The sequence below is a fragment of the Uloborus diversus genome, chromosome 3, assembly GCF_026930045.1.
Source record: "Uloborus diversus isolate 005 chromosome 3, Udiv.v.3.1, whole genome shotgun sequence".
NCBI lineage: Eukaryota > Metazoa > Arthropoda > Arachnida > Araneae > Uloboridae > Uloborus > Uloborus diversus.
The window spans coordinates 123,729,990-123,753,372 of NC_072733.1; the positions used below are offsets into that span (position 1 = coordinate 123,729,990).

A 23,383-nucleotide genomic window follows, 5' to 3' on the forward strand; every position below is an offset into this window, starting at 1 on the left:
AGACCAATTTACAAGAAAAAGGTTTGAGCAAGGTAATGAGAGGCGAGACGGGGAGGGAAATGGAGATTTGCTACTTCCTTTGATTTTGGCGGTCGCCCCAAGACATGTCTATTGACATTTACACCAATTCCATATGTGAAGTGTTATTTTATTGTCCTTGTTTTTCAGAGTTCGGAAGCTTGAGTATATTACTGTATTCGCGTTTTTCTCACGTTGATCCTTGATCATCTGTTGTAAAGTGTCAGAAAATTTTTGATTTTCAAAATCTCAACTTTCAGATAAGAAAAGAGACCAAAAAAACAATCAAATTACTTTGTTTAATTCTTGGAATTCAACTTTATATCAATGCATATATTATTTTCTATAGATTGAAAACATGAAATTGGGATCTTTCATATCTTGCTATAATGAATTGACAACCATCTTGAATTTCCAACTTATCGTTCTTTTCTCTGGGAATACATATAAGTATATCATAAATTATGGGAAATTTCTCAAATGAATTTTTTAACAGCCAGAAGAATGATTTTAGTACTATTTATTTTGTGTGATACAAAATCTTCTCTCCCAAAGCACAGCATGAAAAAGTACGATTTTTGTGTTTAATTTAAATTTTTGTAGAAAGTACAAATATTTCATAACTGAGGAATTTGGGGCATATGAAAGAAATGTATGTCATACATAATGTGATACAGATCAGAATAACAATTTTCAAATATTTTTGCTACTTCTTATAGGAGGTTTTTTTAATTCTTACTGCAACTGCTAATGGCGTACTGCAATATGGCATTTATTTGTGTTATGCACCTATTTTCCTTCATAATTCACAGGAATTAACTGTGCTTCTATCTTTTCCTTGCAAATTTTACGTTAATTTTGCTCTTCTTCACTTTTTCTAATTGTTACTGTTATGATTACGTTGCCTATATCTCTTAAAATACTTATTGATTCACTGTTTGGAGAAGGTATTTACTGTACACACTATCAAAATGCTACGAGATGCTGGTTTTTATTTCTAAGCGATCTAATGAGATTTCTAACACTAAAGAACCAAAAGTTTGGCCCCTAGAGATTTTAATCCAGAACTGTTACAACAATAACAATTTTCAACCAAATAGCAATAATAGTAATTTTATATGCTTTAATCTGCTTCCTTTTATTGCGCTAAGATTCTTTTTTTACTGCAATCTAAAAGACTCTGAAGAAATATGTATTAATTTTATTTAAATTTTTCCCCCTGACATATTTTTTTTTCTAGTTTTAATGATATCTTCAACGCTAAGAGCACTAATTCTTATCTCCACTAATGATAAGCATTAAAAATGGAACCAAAATTCTTGATCTCTAACTTTAAAGCTTCAATAAATTATATTAATTCATTATGCTTACAAGAGAAAGCTGTAATTCGGTTACTATAGCACATGACGCATGTAAAAAAAATCTGCTAAATGAGAAGACTCCCTAAAGAAATTTAAATTTACAATAAATCTCACGCAAAACGTTTTTAATGCAAAGCAAAAGCAATCACGACTATCGTGATTGTACAAGTAATATGATTTTATTGCTTATGTTTGTAATGCATGGTTACCAAGTGAAATCTTACCGCCTGTTTCAAACAGTTATCAGCCGCTTTTGTCGGATATCTTTTCATCCAAAAGCTCAATTCTTTTGCATTGAAAAAGCGTTCCTTGTAAAGCGGAAACACGTGTATGCCGTACTGCAGTAATCTGACAGTTTTGTGCAATAGAACGTTATTTTTAATTTTCGTAACCATACAGTTAAACATTCTTCAAACACGCACACAAACAAACATTCTTAATATTAAGAAATAGAAAATAAATGTGTGCTTTTGTGTTTGTCAGATGTGCGTTTTCATCCTTGAGCTCATTTATTTCACAATAAAAAGGAAGGTCCTTTTAATTCCGAAACACATGTCTACAGTTGCAAGTTTGTGCATTTTAGCGTTTTATAACTATTTTTAACTCTTAATTTTAGTACTTAGTTGATTGAATCAACTAAATTTTAAAATTTTGATAACATTTTCTACAGCAGCAGTTTAACACGAAATATCTCTGATTAGAATAGAAGTAAAATCTCGCGATTAGTATCTCCATATCTATTATCATTGTTAATTTTCTAATACTTTTTATTGTGAGAAGAAACGTGTTTTCATTAGCTCACGCAAATAGTTTGCAGTTGCTTTGTTATAAAATTCTACAACATCTAATATGCAAGTAAGTGTACTCTTATTTTGAAACGTTAATTTCTTTATCATACCTATTAAATATAGAATTAGGCCTGACGACAGGCCGTGTCAGTCTAGTCAAAAATTAGGGCCTGGTCCGAAATTGAAGTAGTATGAATAAGTGCATTGTATGTGGGAGCAGAGGCCAAGTCGACCAAATCTCTCGGCGGCCCTGAAGTCCCATACTTCTATTTATTTTACTACTGCTTTTTACGCCAATTATAATGTCTTCTTCAAGCCTAATATGACGAAAGGATAATAATTGCGCTCACATGAAGCTGGTAACTATTATAATATCAGTTTTAAGGGCACTAAAATAAGGTAATTTTATTTTTTTCTTTCCTTGTTTCAGATTTTTTTTTTCTTCAGTATATTCAGTATATCAGTATATCTCGTATCGGTTTTAGTATACATTTTAGTTTGGGTTAGTGTACGAATTAGTATTTATGTGTTTGATTGTACATAACAAGTGAAAATATACGGATTTTCGTGTGAAGGGGCTCCAACTTTTACCAGGACTTTTAGCATCAATTTGGCACCATCGACCCCTGATCGAAACCAACTAATACTGATGAATCTAAGCTGTTTGGTGATGGATAATGATGATTCAGATGATTTGCTTCAACTCGAATAAGATATGTAGACATAAATCTGCCGTTTTTTCCGGAGAATGCAAAGTCTTTTATTTGCGCTAAGTCGATTTTTTTTTTATATGCCTGTTGCAATAATGCTAAAGGCACAGCCTCTAAAAAGTGTAAAAATGCTTGAAAACATTTGTTTTCGGCACTCAGAAATTGCCTAGGTTCGCGAAAACGTCAGATGGTCTCAAGAAAATATCGTTGACCCTCTCTTCCTCCTTTTTTTTTTCTATAGCTCAAAACCTGTTTTTATTACGACAGACTAATCGCTCCGATATAACGTAAACAAATTTTCAATGGAATGAAAAATATTTTGAAGGTTCCGTAGTACAGGAGTTCTCAACCATTTGTGCCCTCTTTTGAACACTGATGAAGGTCGCACCCCCCTCCCCCATTCTTCCTCCACGCACACACCTCTACAGTGTATGGTTGATAAAATTGGAATTCAAAACTGAAGCTACATACTAAATGAAAACATAGATAAGTTCGTGCACAAAATTTGTTATTAATAATCATTTTTAAACTTTTAATATCACTATTATTAGAGCAGCTGAAATCAAATAACCAAAGAACTATAAGTGCAAGTAAATTAGGATCTCGGAGAAGTTGGTTTGTAATACCAGTATTTTTCACAACTTCTATGTGGGGAGTAATACTACCAATTAATCCTTCACAAGTTATTTAACATTAGATTGTAACTGTTACAAAGTACTCCTCAAATCAATTTCAATGTCCATTCTTGCTGGTTATTTTGACTTTAAATATTTAAATATGTTCTGAGAATCCAGATTTAAAGAGTATGGGGATAAATACTATGAAACCTAAAAAAAAAAAACGAGGTAATATCGAAATAATTTACAAGTCACCACAACATCTTTTTTTAATATCTCTACTTTTTTTTGCGTCGGTCAGCACAGTGGCGCACCCCGAAGAATTTTCTGGGAGGAGTTTTCAAAATCGCAAAATATTGCTCTTTTTGTCATTAATTTCTAATGTGAAAATATATTTAATACATTTCAGAAAAACAATTGCTATACCTCAATAATTATTCATTATATCATTTGCTTTAAAAGATCAATAATACAGAGGAACAGTGATTATGGTGCTGAGGTTTTTGTAACAGATTTTGCAGAAATTTGGTACTCTGAGTTCAAATATGACATCAGACTATGCCCAGAAGCTCAAATTTCCAAGATATAGCATTTAAATATACATAAAACGGGTTTAAGTTACACATATATGTAGATCAAATAAAACACAGATTTTTCATTCCTATTTGCATTGTACAAATAATAGAGATTGATTATCAAACAGTGCAGTTAGGCTCTTGGACATGGATACCTAATTCTTAAGAACCTCAAAATGACTAAAATTGTTGTATTCTTACATAAGAAATTTTTACCTTAATTTTTCTCCTTTATTTATTTACTTTTTTTACATGTACTTAAGTGTGGGATACTCTGTCACCCAACACATATTTTGAACGAGTGGCAAAATACCTCAACACCCCTGAAATTGTGGTTCCCCGTTTATGTTTATAAGGTTTGACTTCAGACGATCCCCCAAAAAATGTATTTCCGGTCACCCGCTATATTTTTCGGGCCATGAAAATATTGTATACGAAGATCCAGCTCATCATACATCGCGCGAAGCGAATATATGCAAACCAAGAACTTACAAATTGGCTTTAACTTGTTGAAGCGATATTACTGAACTTGTTTAGCTTTTACAGCATCTGGTGGATTTTCCTTTAAGTTATTAAACTGCAGGTCGACAATAGGGTAAATATTCCAGAAGCAATCCTTGTTAAAGAAGCCTACATTTGCTTTAGAAGTGCGCAAAATGGAGTTAAAAATGCACATTTTGGGTAAAACAGCAGCACTTATCTAAAAAAGTAGAGCTGCTAGAGAAAAACTAATTTCATCTTTCGATTCAGAGCCCCAAACAGAGTTCTCAAACTCTGGGCACCAAAGAAAAAAACTTTTTTTGTTGACATGTGTAATTAATACATTCGTATTGATATCAAAATGACTTCAAAAGGAGCAAAGGGGACAGATCGAGTCGAGAAATTGTAATTAGTGTTACTTTTTCATTATATTTTTTTAATTGTTCACGCAATCCAGGTTGAGATAGATAAATGTTCCTGAACAATTTTAAGAAAGATTTTTAATAAATTCTTCCAAGTTTGTTCGACTGGCGCTTGATAGATTTCCGTTTCTCTCTCTCTCTCTCTCCCCCCCCCCCCCCCCCGTTCTCGTTCCTTCAATTTCAATGTTTGACTTTCTTAAAAATTAAGATCCTAAACTCTGAATTTGGAAAATGTAATGAAACGAAAAGCTTAGAACTTCTTTTATCCCATTACGCGTTCTAGATTCAAAAATAACTGTTATCAATTTTTATTTATGTTATAGAGCAGTGGTCGGCAACTGGCGAACCGCGGTGCAGATCCGGAACGCGATCGGTCAAAAATTGTACTGTCAAAACTATTTTAGAAGAATAACTTCCGCAAAAGTCTGCAGATAACAATACCTTTGGGTATTTAAATTACTTTTAAAAATATTCTACTGAGGATAACAATGAATACCTTTGAGAATCACCCTCACCATTTTGTTAAATATACTACTGTTGGAGCAAACCTAACCTGGCAGCAGTGTGAAGGCATCGCATCTCCTAATCACAATCTTACGTTGCCAGGTTACGTTTGCACCAACTGTAAGTTTTCTAAGTTTTAGTTCATCATGATTTTTAACTTATTAGTTGACTGATTTGAGCCATTTACTGGACTATCATCATGTAAGGTTTACATACATTTGGGAAACTTTTGGATAACTAATATTGCTCAAAATTTACGGAACCCACCTTAAACACTCTCTGCATAAACAAACTTTTTTTTGCGTACAAAATGTTGGTACCATAAATTCTCCCATTGATTTTGAACACAAATGAACCTATCGATTGTATTTAATATTAATTTGGGAGTGAAAATTAAAATAAATGAATTGTAACGCATTTGTTTTTAGTGCACCTCAATGAAAAACTTTCAAAAGTATCCGAATCTCAATTAAAATTACTTGCCGCCCCCTGTTACATAGGAATTCAAAAATCTTTTGTGAGCTAGCTCAATTCATTTATCCCTTTCGGCCCCCAAAAACCAGCTTCTGAACTTCCCTTGCGTTTAAATCAAATCACCATCAGTAATTTTACACTGATTTTTTCAAGAGATTTTGTTGTCTATTTTAACGTTTCAATTTTCCAAGAAATTTTAACTGCATGTGATAGGAAGTGTTGACATTACATTGTCAGTAAGTAAGAAAGAGTTCATGATGTTGATTTTGTCTTACTGAAATTTACAACCAGATTTAGCTATATTGTTAAGTAAACTAATATTAGTTTTATAAATTCTCAGGAGTTCAAATTCAAATAAGTTCAGTTGCATTCTATCCCAAAATAACTTGGCGACAGTAACCAGAAGAGACGTTTACTGGTACCAGCTTGACCACGGAGAGATGGCGGGAAAACCTTGAAGCGAAAATATCATCATTTGTAATAGGGGGAACTAGGGATGTTTGACCCATAGGGAGACTTGACCCATGATGATTTTTGCCGTGAAAAGGATATTTAGGGAAAATTTTAGTCATATTATTGGTTGAGTAGTCACACAACAGTTTTTTGCAGGGCGAAACCATTTCGAAATTGTCAGTGGTTTTCAAGAAATTCAGTGTTAAATGATACTGCACCTTAACAGTAAAGTTTGAAGATTTTGGAACTTTTTAGATTTTAACCTCTAGTTTTGAGGGAAATGAATTTTAAAAGTATGCATGCTTTAGTCTCTTTTCTGGCTATCTCTTTATATAGAGTACTTTTATATAACTTAGATCTAAGTTGCTAAAAAATTAAAGTAAACAAAAGAAAGCTAACTAGAGAGCTTTGACCCAAACTAAGTAGGGAGTCTTGACCCGAAGACTAATTTGATATTTTTGTTTAATTTGATGTTCTTTCAATGAAATTTTATTTTTGAATCTTAGATAAAATATTGTCATTTAGGTCTATTGATTTGCTTTTATTCATGCAATGACTCTAATATTTAGTCCAGTCAATAGATACATTTTACCTTGCAAAAAAATGGGGGTCAAAGTTTTTATTTTTTTAATTTGTACATATTGGTGCCGACATGGAAAAACCAAGTTATCCAACACGAAAGATCCCGGGAGAACTTTTGGGGGCCGAAAAACCACCAAAATTCATGACTTTTTTTTGTTTTTTTCCAAAATATCTCTGAAATGGTTCAACTTAGAAAAAAGTTTTAAATATAAAGTTTAAAGAACATAAAATTTCCTACAACTTTTGTATTTACAACTTTTTTGTAGCACAAATAACAAGCTTGCTATAGCTCTTTGAAAATAGGCAGTTTTCCTCCACTCTGAAAAAAAAAAGCTTTCACACTGAAAGCAAGGCGTCATAATTATTAGAACTTCAATAGAAACTTTAGTTTCAGAGAGTTTATCGACAGTTCGAGTAGTTTGAGTTTCTTGCTCACCTCCCCCCCCCCCCCCCCGCTGGACACAGTAGCAATTCTGGCTGACAGATTAGTTTCCACTAGACTCCAAAAACAAACGATGTATTATGAAACCGAAATACATATATACGCATTCATTTAAAGCACATACGACGATGCAATAATAATTTTTAAAAAAAACCTTCCCCACTGCTCACGAACTAACTTTTCTGATCTGACAGAGGTAGTCTTCATCAGACTCCAATAATAGATGATATATTGTTGTTTGTAACCGGATTACACAATATATACATTCATTTGAGGGATATAATTCGTACATTCTAGTCTAATTATTGCAAACAAAGATGCGATTTTTAAATATTGATGTGAAGGAATGAATATTAGGCAGCTAATAAGCAAACAGTCAACACAGTCATGCATCCTATGCTCTGATACAATAATAATAATAAACCCTCCCCCACCGCTCACGAACTAATATTTCCAGTCTGACAGAGGTAGTCTTCAGTCAGACTCCAATAACATATGATTTATATTGCAGTTTGTAATTGAATTACAAAATCTTCTCATTCATTTAAAGCACATAATTCGTACCATCTATTCTATTACAAGCGAAAATGCAATATTCGAATATAAATGTGAATGAATAAATATTAGGGTGATAATAAGCAAACAATAGACATAAAAATGAATAAATAAAGGTACAATAGTAATACGTAATGAACACTTTGAAAAACTTCTGCAGAAACTGACTTTTTGAGGCATGAAAAACCCAAAAGAATTACCTTACAAAATGAAAACCCAACTGTAGAAGATTAATACATACATCTAAATTACAGAGAGATTCATTCGACCTTAAAGCAAATAGAGAAATAACAAAATACGCTGTTTATCTTCTTCGAAGCCGTTTTGAAGGTCCAGGTTCTCCCAGTTCAGAATCTGTAGGGGGTAGAAAGAAGCTGTGGTCCTTTAATTGTTCATCTCCTTGTTGCGGTAATTCCAAAAGCTCCTGGAACAAATTATCTTCTTCAGCAGTCTCATCCAAAGATGAAATTTCTGCAACATTTTCACAATTTGTGCCACTGCAGTGTTTGCACGTGCTGGAGCATTTTAAACCTGCCTTGTGACAAGAACAGGCTCCAGTACAATTTTTCTTGCAGGTACAAGGTACACTCTTCAAAAGATTCTGAGTAACTGAATATCTTTTCGTGTCAACATGCATTAGACCTTGCGTCATGCGTTCCCAACCCCATTTCTCTGGATCAATTATGTTGCCCAATCAACTTTGAATTTGGTGGTAGAACCGATATGAGTGATAACGTCCAGCATGCCCCCCCCCCCTCCCCGCACGTTCGAGGTAGCCCTGCAAGATTTATCTTAGCCCTGTATACTAGTTTTATAAAAAGATTAAATTGCAAAGTATCCAAAGATAGGTTTAAATACTTTACGTCACCTATGTATAATATTTGCAAAATGTTTTCTCCAGCTGCAGCTAAGGAAGGCAACAGGATGACAGATTGGGTTCATAACTACTTCAATACTTTCTTAATTTCAGGAGTTTTTTTTTTTTTTTTTTGACTATTTTGTACAACTTAATTTTGCAGAGGCGTAGGAAGTATATAAACGTAGGGGGAGCTGGGGCTCATGATAGGGATCCAAGGGACAGAAGCAGTAGAGCCACCAGATTTTTTTTTTTTTTTTTTTTTGGCGGGAAAGGGGGGGGGGGAGCACTTGAAAAAATTTTCTTATTTGAGATGACTGTCGATCCTTTCGTCTTCCTCTCCCTTTCCCAGTAATGTTTTCAATCATATCTAACATATAAATTGAGGCAGTGAGAAACAAAGGGATGTAAGTGGATATTTTCAAGTTTTGAGAAAAACGCGTTTAAAGATAACGTCTCAGGTAAGCCTTCATTGATATTTTTTCTAAATCATGCTGTACAGCAGCACCAACCAGCGCTACTAGTATTATCTCTCACCCCAAGACAGAGGAAAGGTTCCTCTACTATTTGTACTGTATCTCCAAATTTTTAATTTTGCTACTTACATCCTCTTGCTTCTCACCGCCTCAATAGTATATGGAGAGAATGAGGTGAGAAAACTTCTGGTTTTTTTGGAAGGGGGTTGGTCAGTTCTCGAAGATGAGCACATATCAATAGGGGGGTCCTGGGGCTTCAGTCCCGGAAAATTTCCGAAATCTTAGTTCTAAAAACGTAGTTTAGACGGTCTTTGGTAATGTTAAGGAGAGAAAATATTCGAATGCCCTCCCTGGAAATTTTTCGGAATTTATGTCTTTAAAGCGCGAATTCAGACCATATTTATGACGTTAGAGAAAATGATATGACTCAAGGATTGTCCTCAATCGATTTACATCTCTTTCCCAATATTTCAAAATTGAAGTTCCAAAAACGCAATTGAAGACAGTCTTCAATGATGTCAGGGAAAGGGGGAGGTTCTAGGGCTCTCAGGACTTTTTTAGAAATTGAAGTCTTAGAGAGCGTTCCTCAATGAGGTTATTGGAAAAGATTCCTTCCCCTTAAAGTTTTAGAAATTGTAGTTTTAAAAACTGAATTTTCATCCTTCTTTTTTGATATCAGATAGGAGTTTCGGGTGTCGCTCTCCGAAAATTATTCGAGATAGATCATATTTGTAATGTTAGAGGCATAGCAATGTTTTGAAATTGAACGGAATATTATATAATCTATCATATTGTAGAGGGCAAGGTGTTCAGTCATGGGTTCTCTTCCGCGAATTTTCAGGACATCGCTCTCTAAAAACGAACATTGCAATGCTTTTTAATAATTTAGGAGGTAGGGGAGGACTTCTGCGGCGTAGCATTTAGAAGACTTTCTTTTATGAGAACTAGAAACAGAGGAGAAGAGAGACAGTGCGCCTGAAATGTGATAAAATAAAACGTTCGTTGTATAGTGCAGATAAATGTTAGTAAAAGTACTTCAGAGAAACTATGAAATATTGTTGGTGCTTTTTTTTTAACAATAATAAGTGAAAAGGAGCGTTTTTAATCGTGAAAATGGATACGAAATGTTTCCCAGAACCTCAAACATTTTGAGGAGTGCTCAAGTGCTCTCTTCCACATGCATTTTTTTTAGCATAAAAACATATCTGTGACAAAAAAAAAAAAAAAAAAAAAAAACCTTAATTTTGAGAAAACAAAAAAAATAAGAATAAATGTAACTTCATAAAGTCTAAATGTTCAAAAAAAAATTTTGTTTTCAATAAACTCGCAGTTTTTAACATCGTAACAGTATTTACAATTATTAAAGTTTTTTTTTTATATAAATATTCTAATGGAAATTTCACTACCGATTTTGATTAATGAGAATTTTTGTTTCTGTGTTGTTACCTTAGAATATCTTATAAATACCTAATATACCTTAGAATTCTTTAAATTATATTTATCTTTGCAAATTTTTAACTTCATGAAAAAATCAATCCCTCATGGTTTATATATAACAAAATAATGGATAAAAAGTTTTTTTTTTTTTAGTTTCTACCGTGGAATAGTTCTGGATTTTTTTCTTTTATCACAGCAATGATATGTATCCGCAAAAGAAATTTCTGGGTATGTTACTGATTTAGGTTGCTTCTTCTGACAATATTTTCAATCAAAAATAATAAATATAACTTTTATAGAATTTTAAAAATTTGTTCGAAAAATATGTATATCAGGCTTTTAGTCTATGTCCCCTGACAGAAGATCACTTTTGGTTTCGATAAACCATCGAATAATGATATTTTCGCAATCCGATCGTATCTTTTGATCGAAACGTGGAATTTAACACCCGAAACAAACGATCATAATTCCTCGAAAATTAGTTTAGAACTATTTTTTGTTCTATTACTACATTGCTAAACTTTTGAGAACTCGCTAAAGAATTTTCTTTGATCGGGGCTGAACTTTTTATGAAGAAATGAAAAAAATAAAAAAGAGAAAGAAACGATGGATAAAAATGCTAAATAAATTTGTTTGTAAATTGGACTTTTTCCTTTTCTTCCTCTGCATAGTTTTTTTTTTTTTTTTTTCCCTTTCTTTCTTTTTTTTTTTTTTTTTTTTGATAATTGTGCAACAAACAAAAATATTATATGATCACTCAGTATTTTAATTTAACTTTCGTTTCATATTTTGCAAGTTTGTTTTAATCAACGAATTTAAAAGGATTCGCCGGAGATTCTTTAAATAGCGTCCGGAAGGTCAGATGTTTTTTACCTTAGAAACCCTCTTTTTGATACGTGTCTGGAGCACCTTCATATTTAAATACAAAACTGGCTCACGATTATCTCTTTTTAGTGGAAGTGTGAGATACAAATAGCATGCAAAACTAAGAACATTAAACTGAGCTACAGTGTAATGTGTAATAAATACACTTGCGAAAGACGAGCTCAAAGTGGAGAGGGCGGAAAGCACCCCTATGTAGATAACTTGTCTTTAATACTTTTTTTTTTCTTCCGGGAATCGAGAGGTTTGAAAAGAGGGAAACACAAATGTACTGACCGTACTGACCACTCAATCTCTCCCCTTTCTTTGTTGGTTATTATGTGGAAATTCCTAAAAAAGGTAGATCTCATTTTTGAAATCAGGTTTGAGATAGACAATGTACTGCAAAAAGCTATACGGTTAGAATTTTTCCGGGGGAGCTGAGCCGGTCTGAAATATTATAGAGGGAGCTCAAGCTCCCCCAGCTCCCCCGCTTCCGACGCCTATGTAATTTTGCCTTGGCCAAAGATTGCTGAAGTCGTATCACACCCACTAGACGCATGGATGAAAAGAATATTGCTGGGGTCAAACTTAAAAGATTTAGTGGGGAAAAAAACAAATCACAAGCATTCCCTCTTCCAGGTTTTAAAAAGAACAAGTTGCTGAAAGGCTGTCCTAAAGCTGTCATCAGTCCTCTCGCTCACTATAACAACCTTTTCAATTTCTTTTGCCTTTGAAAGAGCAGTAAGTGAGTGAGTCGGCATCATCTTGAGTCTGCCTGACTTCAATGCCACACTCTTCGAAATATGTCTCAAGAAGTAGAATAAGACAATTCTTTTTGTTATAATTTGCCAGAAATCTTTCTTAAGGAATTTAGATAACATGTTAGGTTCAACCATTACTTCAAGGGAAGAGATTGATTGCTCATTGATTTAGCATTTGTGACAGGCAGTGTGAATTGTCACTTCTTTTAAGAACTTCAAAAAACGTTGATGTTCTTCATTTTGCCGTTTTGCGCTGCATCTTTTAAGATTTTCTGTTCCCTTCTCCTTCACAGTCTTTATTTCGCATTCATGCAAACTGATTTCGCAAATAATAATGATAATAATAAAAAAAAAAAAAAAACATCTTGGTCAGGCGTAATCATTTCTAGGAAAAAAATTGTAATTCAGAACACACAAATTGATAAAACATACTCTCGCTCAAACCCTGAAGTGACCAACATGAGTAGCTATTGAGTCGATTCATCTCATTTGGAGAAAAAAAAAGGGGGGATGGAATGGGGGTGTTTTGTTTAAATTAAAGGGAACGGAGGCATTTACCCTCAGCTGTGAAAGACAAATGATTTCCAAGGTCAGACTGCCGGCGTTTCTCCTTTTTAACTCCGTTATCCGATGCGCTTTCACGCACTTCGTTGGAGGGGTTCAGAAAAAGTGAGACTTTCAAGAAGCTGTAACTCGCTTGCTTTTCATGCTACAAAAATGTTGTAATGACAAAAGTTGAAGGAAATTTAATCCTCTTTAACATTTGTATTGGAAGTTTTTTCGTAATTTTAACCATTTTTGAGATATTTTGAAAATACCACAAAAAGTCACAAATTTTTGGGGGTTTTCGGCCCCCAAAAGTTCTCCCGAGGTCTTTCGTGTTGGATAACTTGGTTTTTTCATATTGGCACTAGTATACACAAATTCAAAAAATAAAATCTTTGACCCCATTTTTTGTAAGGCAAGCCCGTTTTTTTCTACCTATTGACTGGACTAATTGTAAATATGAAGGCATGTTTTTTTTTTTAATGAATAACTATAATATATAATATTTTGGTCTAAACAATTGTTTTTATTTGACAAATAACTAAAATACTAATAATCTTTGAACCCAATGAGTTGTTACTTAGTAAAATAACTGAAATATTGCTTAGGTCTGATCTGATATTGTTTAGGTCTGAAGTGTCAAATAGTGAGAGGCGTTCCCACTTATCCTATCTATTGCGAAATAACAAGAAACAACCTATTTCAAATGACACAAATGACGTTTCGGCTTCAAGAACACCCGCCATCTCTCCGTGGTCAAGTTTTGGTGGCATATGAAGAGTTTCTTTCAAAATACAGTATAACATGGCTAACTCTATCAATATTTTCATAAGTTCAAACTAAATTTCTTTAACAGATGTGTTTCGGATTGTTTTTTTACTTTGCGTCTCTAAGTAAATGATTGGTAGTTCTTTTAAATGTCTAAATTTCTGGTTGTGCCTTGGAATAGCATTATTTAGTCATTTTATTTCACTAATAAGGAAAGATTTTGCCACATAAAACATTTATTTATGGAGTTAGTGTTCCTAAGGAAATTATTAAATCTGTTTTCAAATATCAAATGAGAATTTTCCCATCATCCAGTTCCTGTGCAATCATATGTTTTAAGTTTCTTATTTTTCCCTTTTGCTTCTATATCACATACCGTAAAATCATATATAATTCACAGTTCAAACCCTGTTATGAAGACAATAAATGTGATGATAATGATGTGTGTCTGGTTTAGCACCAAATTTAATGATATATGCTATCAGAATTAAATTATTTTCTGTGTTTTTATATTTGAATGCAAACATGGAAGGTGTTATAGGTTTTTACTCTAAGGGAAATGATTAAAGATATATTTATATCTAAACATCCAACAATTTAGGTGAGATTAAATATTGGCTATTCAAAACTAGTTTAAAAGCTACTCTGTTACATAGCACTAACATATTGCCCTAAGTACTAATGGCATTTTCAGTTAAAATGAAGGAAACATGTGTAGATTTTAAAGTTTTATCAGAAAAAATGTAGTACAGCATAAACTGTGGTACAGTGACAAACACAGAGGGGGTGCAAAGGAGCCCCCCTCAAGATTTTGACTAGAATGAAACTTTTTTAATTTTTTTTAGTGAACTTGCATCCTGGATTATATAACCACTTGAAAGTACCTAAAATATGCACTAAAACTTAAAAGATTTGAAGTGCTATTTTTTTTAAAACTTAAGTTGAAAATGTTACACCTGAATATAAAATGTTTGGGCTCTTTTTTTTTTTCACTGTGTTATTAAAGCGATAAATGTATATGTATTATAATTAATTTGATTGAAATAATTGAAAATGAAAAAAAAAGGTAAAAAAAAGTAAAAATTTTAGCTTCTTACTCCAGTTTTTAAGAGTGCTCAATGACCCCTTCATTTAACATTTGCCGCAGTATAGAAAAAGCTACAAGTTTAGAAATATAAAACTTCCCCAGCTGTTTTTTTTTTTTTTTTTTTGTAAATAATTATTTTAATGCTATGTATATGCATATTACTACTGTATATTATAATATGTAGCATTGTTTTTTCAGTTCAAAGCATTTTTTAAACCATCCTTCCCATACATATTAAGTTTGGGGGAGGCGGTTGAGCACCTGCTTTCAGTTGAAATTGGAAGCTAAAAGTCTTCCAGTAGGTTGATATCCACAAATCTAAAAATATTGAGGGGTGTCTCGTTATCTAACAGAAACTTTCTTTTTACATGTATTTTTGAACCACCTGGGGAGGGGGCATTTCCACAAAGTGGTGGTTAGTCATTTATTTATTTTTTAATAGTTATGTTCGACTTTACAGTTTGCGCCAGTCAATTTAATTTAAAAAAAAAAATCTCAATGTAAAATGAACGTACGTACAGGAAAAAATTCTACGTAGAATATTACAATTTTTAGACATCGTGATAAATAAAATCCATAACAAAAAGTAATAAAAAAGTATGGAATACTAAAAAGCGAATTAAAAAATTAAAACAATAATGGCAACAAACTATCAAGAAAATAAATGAATAACAACTTAACAGAAAAAACAATGGAAGAAAAAAAAGAAATAAATACAAGTAGACAGAAAAAAAAGGAAGATAATCAAATGAGCGAACACCCGCCGCAAGCACTGAAAGGGGTTTGTTTACTGTCTCTGCGCGGAATCAGCTGTTAAAGAACCCTCCCATTCGCAAAATTTTCTGTACTACTCCAATCACTGACCTTCAAGTGACCTGTGCCCCTGAAAAAGCTTCATGAGGCATCCGCAACTATCCCCGCTAGCCCGCGGCAAAAATTCCCAATTCTCACCCACATCTGCCTAAAAGCGGAAAAATCACGTGAAAATACGGGGGTCATCTCCACGCTGCATTTGCCGTAAAGCATATTTTATTTTAAAAAAGGGGGACCCTAATACTTAAATTTTATTTTTCCATCATGTCAGTGTGTGTGTGGGGGGGGGGATCTATTCAGACTCATTCTATATTAAAAACTCGTTTTTTGCCGGTGATTGCATCACATATCACACAAACACAAATATATTCAACAAAATTAGTTGAGACAAAGGAAAAACTTTAAAATCCGGACGTTTTGTCCAGCCTGCTCAGAAAACTGGACGTTATGTCCTAGCTGTCCAAAAACGTGGACGTTCTGTCCTTGGACCTTTTGTCCGTCGGACATTATGTCTGTTGGACGTTATGTCCACTGGACGTTATGTCCGTCGGACGTTCTGTCCTTCGGACATTTTGTCTCTCGGACGTTTTGGACCTGGACGTCATGTCCGTGGACGTTTTGGATTTGGACGTTTTGTCCGGATCCCGCTTTTTCTTGATAAGAACGTTTATGAAAAACAGTGTGATATGTGGCAAAGGGAATAGGTGTTATGGTGAAATGTGAAATTTTGCGACAAAAGGGAGAGAGATCAAGAATTTTGAAAAGTGCATTTGTCAGTTTTCCCCTAAACCGTAAACAAATCACAAACACGATTTTTTAAAAACATTACACTATTATTGCGACGTCCAGTGTTTTTGAATGGACAAATTTAATGTAGCAAGTATGATTCGTTCATTTGACTGTTTGGAATTTAATAATTCTAACGGCAGAGGTCAAGGCAACTTACGCAATAATATTAAACTTATTAAAAAAAGCATTGTTCATGCAGAAGTTTTACGTATAATCTGAGTTTTGCAGGATCATTTCATTTGGAAAGATTTTGACAATTATTGAATTGGCGGGCGCTCTTCATCTACTGGCGTCAAATTTTTGGCATCAATTGCAGCTCGAGAAATGTTTTTACTTTGCATACGAAAACAAAGAGTAGGGAAATGTATATTTGCATACGGTTGCCACAAAATAGGGGCTGTCCACGAATGAAGTCTCGTTTTGAGGTGGGGTTCACGAAGTAGTAACAGTTTGTGACAAGGGAGAGGAAAGACATGACAAGAGGAGTATACAATGGGGAGAACGTGGCAACAAGCCTTTTTTTTAATAGGAACGTTTATGAAAAACAGTGTGACATGTGACAAAGGGAAGAAGGGGTATAGTGAAGTGCAAAACATTGTGACATAGAGGGGGAGAGGGTCGAAATTGTTGAAAAGTGTGACATCAGTTATTTACCGCCCTTAACCATAAACAAATCACAAAGTCGACCTTTTTTAAAAATTGTACTATTATTACGACGCCCAGTACTTTTGAATGGATAGTTTTTGTCGACACGAGTAGAGTTCGTTCATTTGATACTTGGAAATTTATATTTCTAATGACGAAGAAGTAACTTAAATAATAATCGTAAACGTTTTATAAGTAACATTAGTAACACAGAAGTTTTACGTATAAACTGAGTTTTGATGTCATTTCATACGGGAAGATTTCGAAAATTGGATAATTGGTGATTTTTATCCATTGGCGTCAATTTTTTTGTTTCCAATGCCAGCGCGAAAAATGTTTTTCCTTTGCATACGTAAACAAAGAGTAGAGAAATATTTATTTGCATAGGGTTAGCACAAAGCAACATGATATCCAAAATAAAATTATTCAAGTCAGCAATTTGTCGACTACACCAATTTCTCAATGGGGTTGTTTCCTTCAATCATAAGTACTACTTTTAGTCACTGAAATAGAATAAGAAGGGAAAAAAAACGTTGAGCCAGAAAAAACTTTTATTTTCTCAACAGTTTGGTTTTATTTTTTTAACTTTTTTGAATGTCCGATTTTAGAAATAAGGCGTGGTCTTTATGACGTTATAAGTGATGTACTTTGGCGCGCGACTTCATTGCCGTGCTAAATATTTACGGTTTCCCTTCAACCGCGTTTTCGGGTTATGATAATTTGCTAACGGCATTAATGAGTAGCATTTTATCGCTTTTGATGCCAAAAAATTAATTTCAATCTGCACACCAATTAAAATAGTTGTTAAAAAATATTAAATTTATTCAACTTATTTTAAAAAAATGGTTAAATCCTTTGTTTTTAAGCATCCTCTTTCAGTAAAAAATACTTTGAAAATTTTGGAAACGACCCCATTACAGAAATATCCCATTTCATCCATTTATTTTGAGATTATAGGTAAAAAGAAAATTGGAATAAATTATTACTGTGGTATTGTGTGTCCATATAAAAATTGTATCTTTTCAGATATGCAGCAAACATGAGTAAGAGTAGAAATAAAAATGTTGGAAATAGTTAAATTCATACAAGTTTTCTCAAATATTCATTTATGAATATGGTCGAATTTCGACCACTGGGCGAACACTAGTAATAATAATTAATTGAGTTTGCGAAAACAGCTTTTTAAAGCTACTTGTGAAGTTTCGAACATTTTTTTTTCTGCGATTTTTTTATGCGGTCCCTATCCACCAAATAAAAACAGGTTTGGGTGTATTATCTTTCATATCTTTATTTCGGATAATCATGATTTTTTTAATACTAGACAGGCCTGAGTCCTATACATTTCAGATTATCAGGACTTGACTGTACTTTTAAATGGTTGTTAGAAATCAGAAGGAAATTATTTTTTGATTTTTTTTTTTTTTTTTGAGAAATAGTATTTAAAAAAAAACATGTTAAAAAAAAGTTCTATAATAATATTTTTGCAAAAACCTTCCATCATTTCTATATTTCATGGAGACGAACGTATTGCCTATTTAATGCAAGAGACAACTTTGCAAATCTCATCAATATTCTACGAAGTTCTCCCAGCATCTGCTAAATCAAAATGAAAAATGAGACCACTCTCTTCAACGAGAAATAAATCTCAAAAACAGCCGCATAATAATGCGGACTTGGGTTATAAGTGAGCCATACCTCGTGTCTAAGAGTATCTTTCTTAATAATAAACTAGAAAATTTCGATGGAAATGAAAATTTTATGGGCGCTGCTGAAGGAGCTTTTTCAATGCAGATACAAATCCATATTTTTGCTTTTAACCGAATTGATTTAAACTGAAAAAACTTTTATGGATCTCTATTTCACATTTTGAATGCACTCCATTATTTTCTTGGAATTCTTAAAAAAAAATTACTTCCATTAGTGTTTGTAGTTTAAAATATATTTTTTGAAATTCAAATTGAGACATTTAAATAATTTAAAAGCACCATTTAAGAGTTGTTATAACTCCGCAATATTATATTCCGCTTTGCACAACCAACTCGGCTATCAGTGTAAATTGACAAGTTTAAAGGATATACTATTAAGTGAGCATACATTCAAAAACAAAATGTTAAAAAAAAAGGAAAAAAATTCGTACTAATGATCCGGAAACAAATTAAAAAAGTATCAAATTTTCGTTCTATCAGGGATGCCCACCTAGGGGGGGGGGGTGTCATGGTACAGACTGCGCCATTGAAATTTTTAGGGGGGTGTTTTGGAATATTTTTTACTTTTTTGTGGGGGGGTCTTGGTGATTTTTTGGGGTGGGCACCCCTGGTTCTATTACTCAAAGGGTTGCATTCAACTCTTTGTAAGGTTTGAAAGATGCTTCAAGACATAAAGGCCACCTATTTTTCCAGTAATTTTTCTTTCAAATTTAAGTACCAGAACATTTGAAAGATTGATATAATAGGTCAAATGTGCATCATTCGTATGTCCTCACAATTTGAGAAAATGGGAATGAATAAAGGCAAGTTTCGACAGTATCGTCTAATACTTACGTCACAAGTCAAATTTAATCATCTGATTACGAATAAGTGTATATCTGAAGGACAGTAACTCCAAAGCTATGATACAACTGAATTTGCGCTTAATGTCATTTGCTGTGAAAGTACGAATGCCACACACTACATTACAAATCAGAAAAAAAGTAACTATATATTCGTCCTATCTGTCCAATTTTTTCTCCAAACACGTACAGTAGCTGGAAAACAATTTGAGTTACGATATGTTTTCTTAACTTTTTCTGCAAGCAAAATAAGTTTGAAAAAATTAAAGCAAACGTTTCGAGGCGATCTGATGAAATTCGAGTTTTTTATACTTGGTCACACACTTAAGGACTCCACTAGCTCGGTGGCTAGCGCACAAGAGTTTCATGCAGGAAAGGTTCAAAAACCGTTACTAGCTTTTAAATTACAATTTCATTGTTTCCTTTCTATACGAACTCTTTCGAATTTTAAAACCAAGTATATTTTTACAAAGAGAAAGAATGATGATATAGAAAGATGGAGAAGTAAGGAAAAAAATGATGGTATAAGTAAGCAGTCAAATGAACCTAAATAAAACGAGGTGCTAAAGATAGCATGTGATCTTAACTGTCAAACTTGGTTTCCTTTTGATGTTTAGTAAAGTTTTATGGCAGACTTTAGAAAACTTTAAGTAAAAAGTAGCCGACCGTTAATTAAGTTGTACTTCCTACTAAATTTTAAGCTAAATAGATTTTTTTAAGAGAATAGATTTTTTATAAGATTTTTTTTTATTAGTCTGTAGAATAATAATCTTAACAAAATCCCGGAATCTTCAATTAATTATTTAAAACCTATGCACTGAGTTTTAGTTATTTCCTCTGAAAACGCCTTAATTTTTCATTAGATTCTTTTCCATCGCTCAAGCATTGAAAGTAGCATTTTATTTGCAGTGGTATTCCCAACGTTTTTCGCTAATATCTTTTGTTCTTTTGGTCAAAATACAATCAAATCTAGTACTTAGGTTTTTTTTTCTTTCTTTCGTAGTATAAATAATAGCTGACGAACTAAAAGTGTTTCGTTCTTTTTTTTTCTATGATTGTTTTATCATTATCATCCACAACGTTCCGTTGTAAAAAAAAAAAAGCTTTTTCTCCCTTTAAAAATTTCATAAACATGAAAAAATTTTCAAGATTTACATGCTATCGTTGGAAAGTTTATGAATTTACTTTTGCAGAATTTAAAGCACTTTTGTTCAAAGGAGTGAACACAGTGTTTCATAAGTTTAAAATAAGATCAAAAGTAAGGTTAAATGGGGGGGTTAAGGGAGAAGGATTTAACTGAAATCTAAATATTTAAGCAGAATAGGGGAGACAAACAGGAACATTTTGAGTAAATGTTACACGATTAAAAGAGATGCTTCTCACATTTTTTGGTAAAATTACTTTAAACGAGAGTGAAATGTGGACAAAACATTTTTTTTTTATTGTTTGGTATAATTATAATAGGGTAAAAGCAATTATTTTCACGAGCCGTAGTTTTCGCGAAAACGAAGAAATTGGTGATTTTGCGGGCTGAAAATTTCGTAAATTCTATATGAAATAAGCCAAAAGTTATCCATAAATATAAGTTTGAAACATTTCGCGAAGTTTAAATTTTCGCTGTTATGACAGGCTCACGAAAATTGCAAAAATGAAGTTTCATGAAAATAAGTACTTTTACAGTAATCAAGAAAATATATTAACATTTTCCTCAATTTTATATTCATCGTCCCAAGCAATAATAATTTTACAGACGTGTGAATAATAAATTCATAACGCTTGACACAAAATAGTTCATCGTATTTAATCACCAACTTACAATTTAAGATTAGGAAATTTTGGTGAATAAATCGCACAGTACGTAATATTTGCAAGCTGTTTCTAAGCATCCAAGTACAAGAACCATTAACAGTTCTTCAAGCTTCGATTTTTATATGGTAGTTTTCTTTTTGCTTTAAAATGTCTAGTAGAATCTGTATTCGAATTTTCTCTACTCAGTTAAAACCTGAAAAACAGTCAATTGCCAGCTGTATTTATCGCACTTCCGTTTAAGTAGAATTTTCTCTTATTATTGAGAATATCGGGACAATGTTTTTTGCAGTAACAAGCTTTATTGAATGCAAAATCTTTGAAGAGGTGAAACTGATTTATAAAGTGCAAAATATTCTTTTCAGCATTTCAAAAGAAATAATTTACATAAAAAGCTCATTAGTGTCAAAAAAATTTTTTAAAATGTCTTTTCTCTCTCTTCAATATATTATTAGTTTGAAAAGTATAAAAGATATTCGGAATAAGTGGCATCTATGGGGGGAAACATTTTTTACTTGATTACTCTATTTGCATTTCTGATGGAATTATTTTTATCTCAATTTTTTTTCAGAGACTCAACTTGGAACTTCATTATCCGGGAAGTAATCATTTGTGTTTTCTCGTTTCTAACAATTTTCGAGCATTTTAGTTCATGATTTTTTTTTTTTTTTTTGTGTCGCTAAATTATTTTGCTTTTGTCAGATAGCATATTTTACCATGTTGGTTTTTCTAATTCCATCAGAGTGGTTAACTAACTTTAAGGTTGTTTAACTATTTCTTTATGAGGCCGAAATGGGAATAAGGAATTACTTTTGCGAAAAACAAGTAACTAATTCAGGACCACTTTAAAAAATCAGAAATGTATCACTTTGCGTAAAGTAAGTTACCTTCATTTCGATAGAATATTTTAGCCCAACCTTTGTCATAACTTCAATGTAGCCAGGTATTAACCAAAAGTTAAAAATGAATTGAAAGAGAGTAATGGGGGAAAATAGGACAGTTTAGATCAGCCTTCCTCAACCTTTTTTGACCAGTGGACCGGCAAAACTTTATAAAAAAAAATTCGCGAACTGAAGATTATCGTTTTTTATTTATTTTTACTTTTCTTTTATTTATTTATTTGTTTATTTATTTATTTTTGTTTTTATTTTTTTGCCAAAAAAAAAGGGATTTTCGACCCGCAGACCGTTAAGAACTTATGAAAAAAATCGGACCAGTTAGGTTTTCTCCGTATATTTTCTTTTGTAAAACATTAAAAACATATATCGAGTCGTGACACATTAAAAACACGTGAAAAGAGTTTGTGGACCGGTGAGGATATTTTTTAAACATTAAATAAAGAACTAGATAAAAGATGAAACTTTTCTTTATGTTAAACGACAGTCAAAAAACAATATTTAAATGCAAAAATAAGTAATTATGTAACAGTAATGCATAAGTAAATAAACATTTGAAAAAAGTGATGCAAATTAAATCAATCATAAAATTCAAATGTGTAGAGCACAAGGATGCCTTGTGCTCTACACCGTGCAGTCTATATTTCATGAACAATTAAACCAATGTAGAAAAGATGAATTTTTAAGAACAGGTTATTAAACTTTATTAACCCCAACCTATTGTTATTTATGTGGGGAAAAACAGCTTTATACAATTTTTAGCTAATAGTGTCGCCCTTCTTTTAGACTCTGCAACTGAGTAATCAGTTTGTTTTTTAAATAGCAAGAAAAGGATGAGTACACTGTTATTATTTAAATTGAGATACAATTGTTTAATCGAGCCTTGTTATCAATGCAACTAAACTAAGCTCAATGGCGCAACACCCTTTAAGCCAAGACCTACTTAGCTCATCTCAGTTTTCGTGACTGAGCCCTCTGGGGTGCAAAGCAGATGTTCCGGATAAGTGGTCGGCCATTCGCGTAACTCACCAGGATTTAGTTCCCAAGCACGCTCGTTACTCATTGTATCGATAAATTTGTTATCAGCGTTGTACTGCTAAATTTTTTCTT

At 32.8% G+C, this 23,383-nt stretch overlaps 1 protein-coding gene across 1 annotated transcript in view; it reads left to right on the plus strand.

The window, feature by feature from the left end:
* Nucleotides 1–23,383, plus strand: part of LOC129218929 (uncharacterized) — a 144,763-nt gene that overhangs the window by 117,608 nt on the left and 3,772 nt on the right. The gene's annotated exons all lie outside the window — the stretch shown is intronic.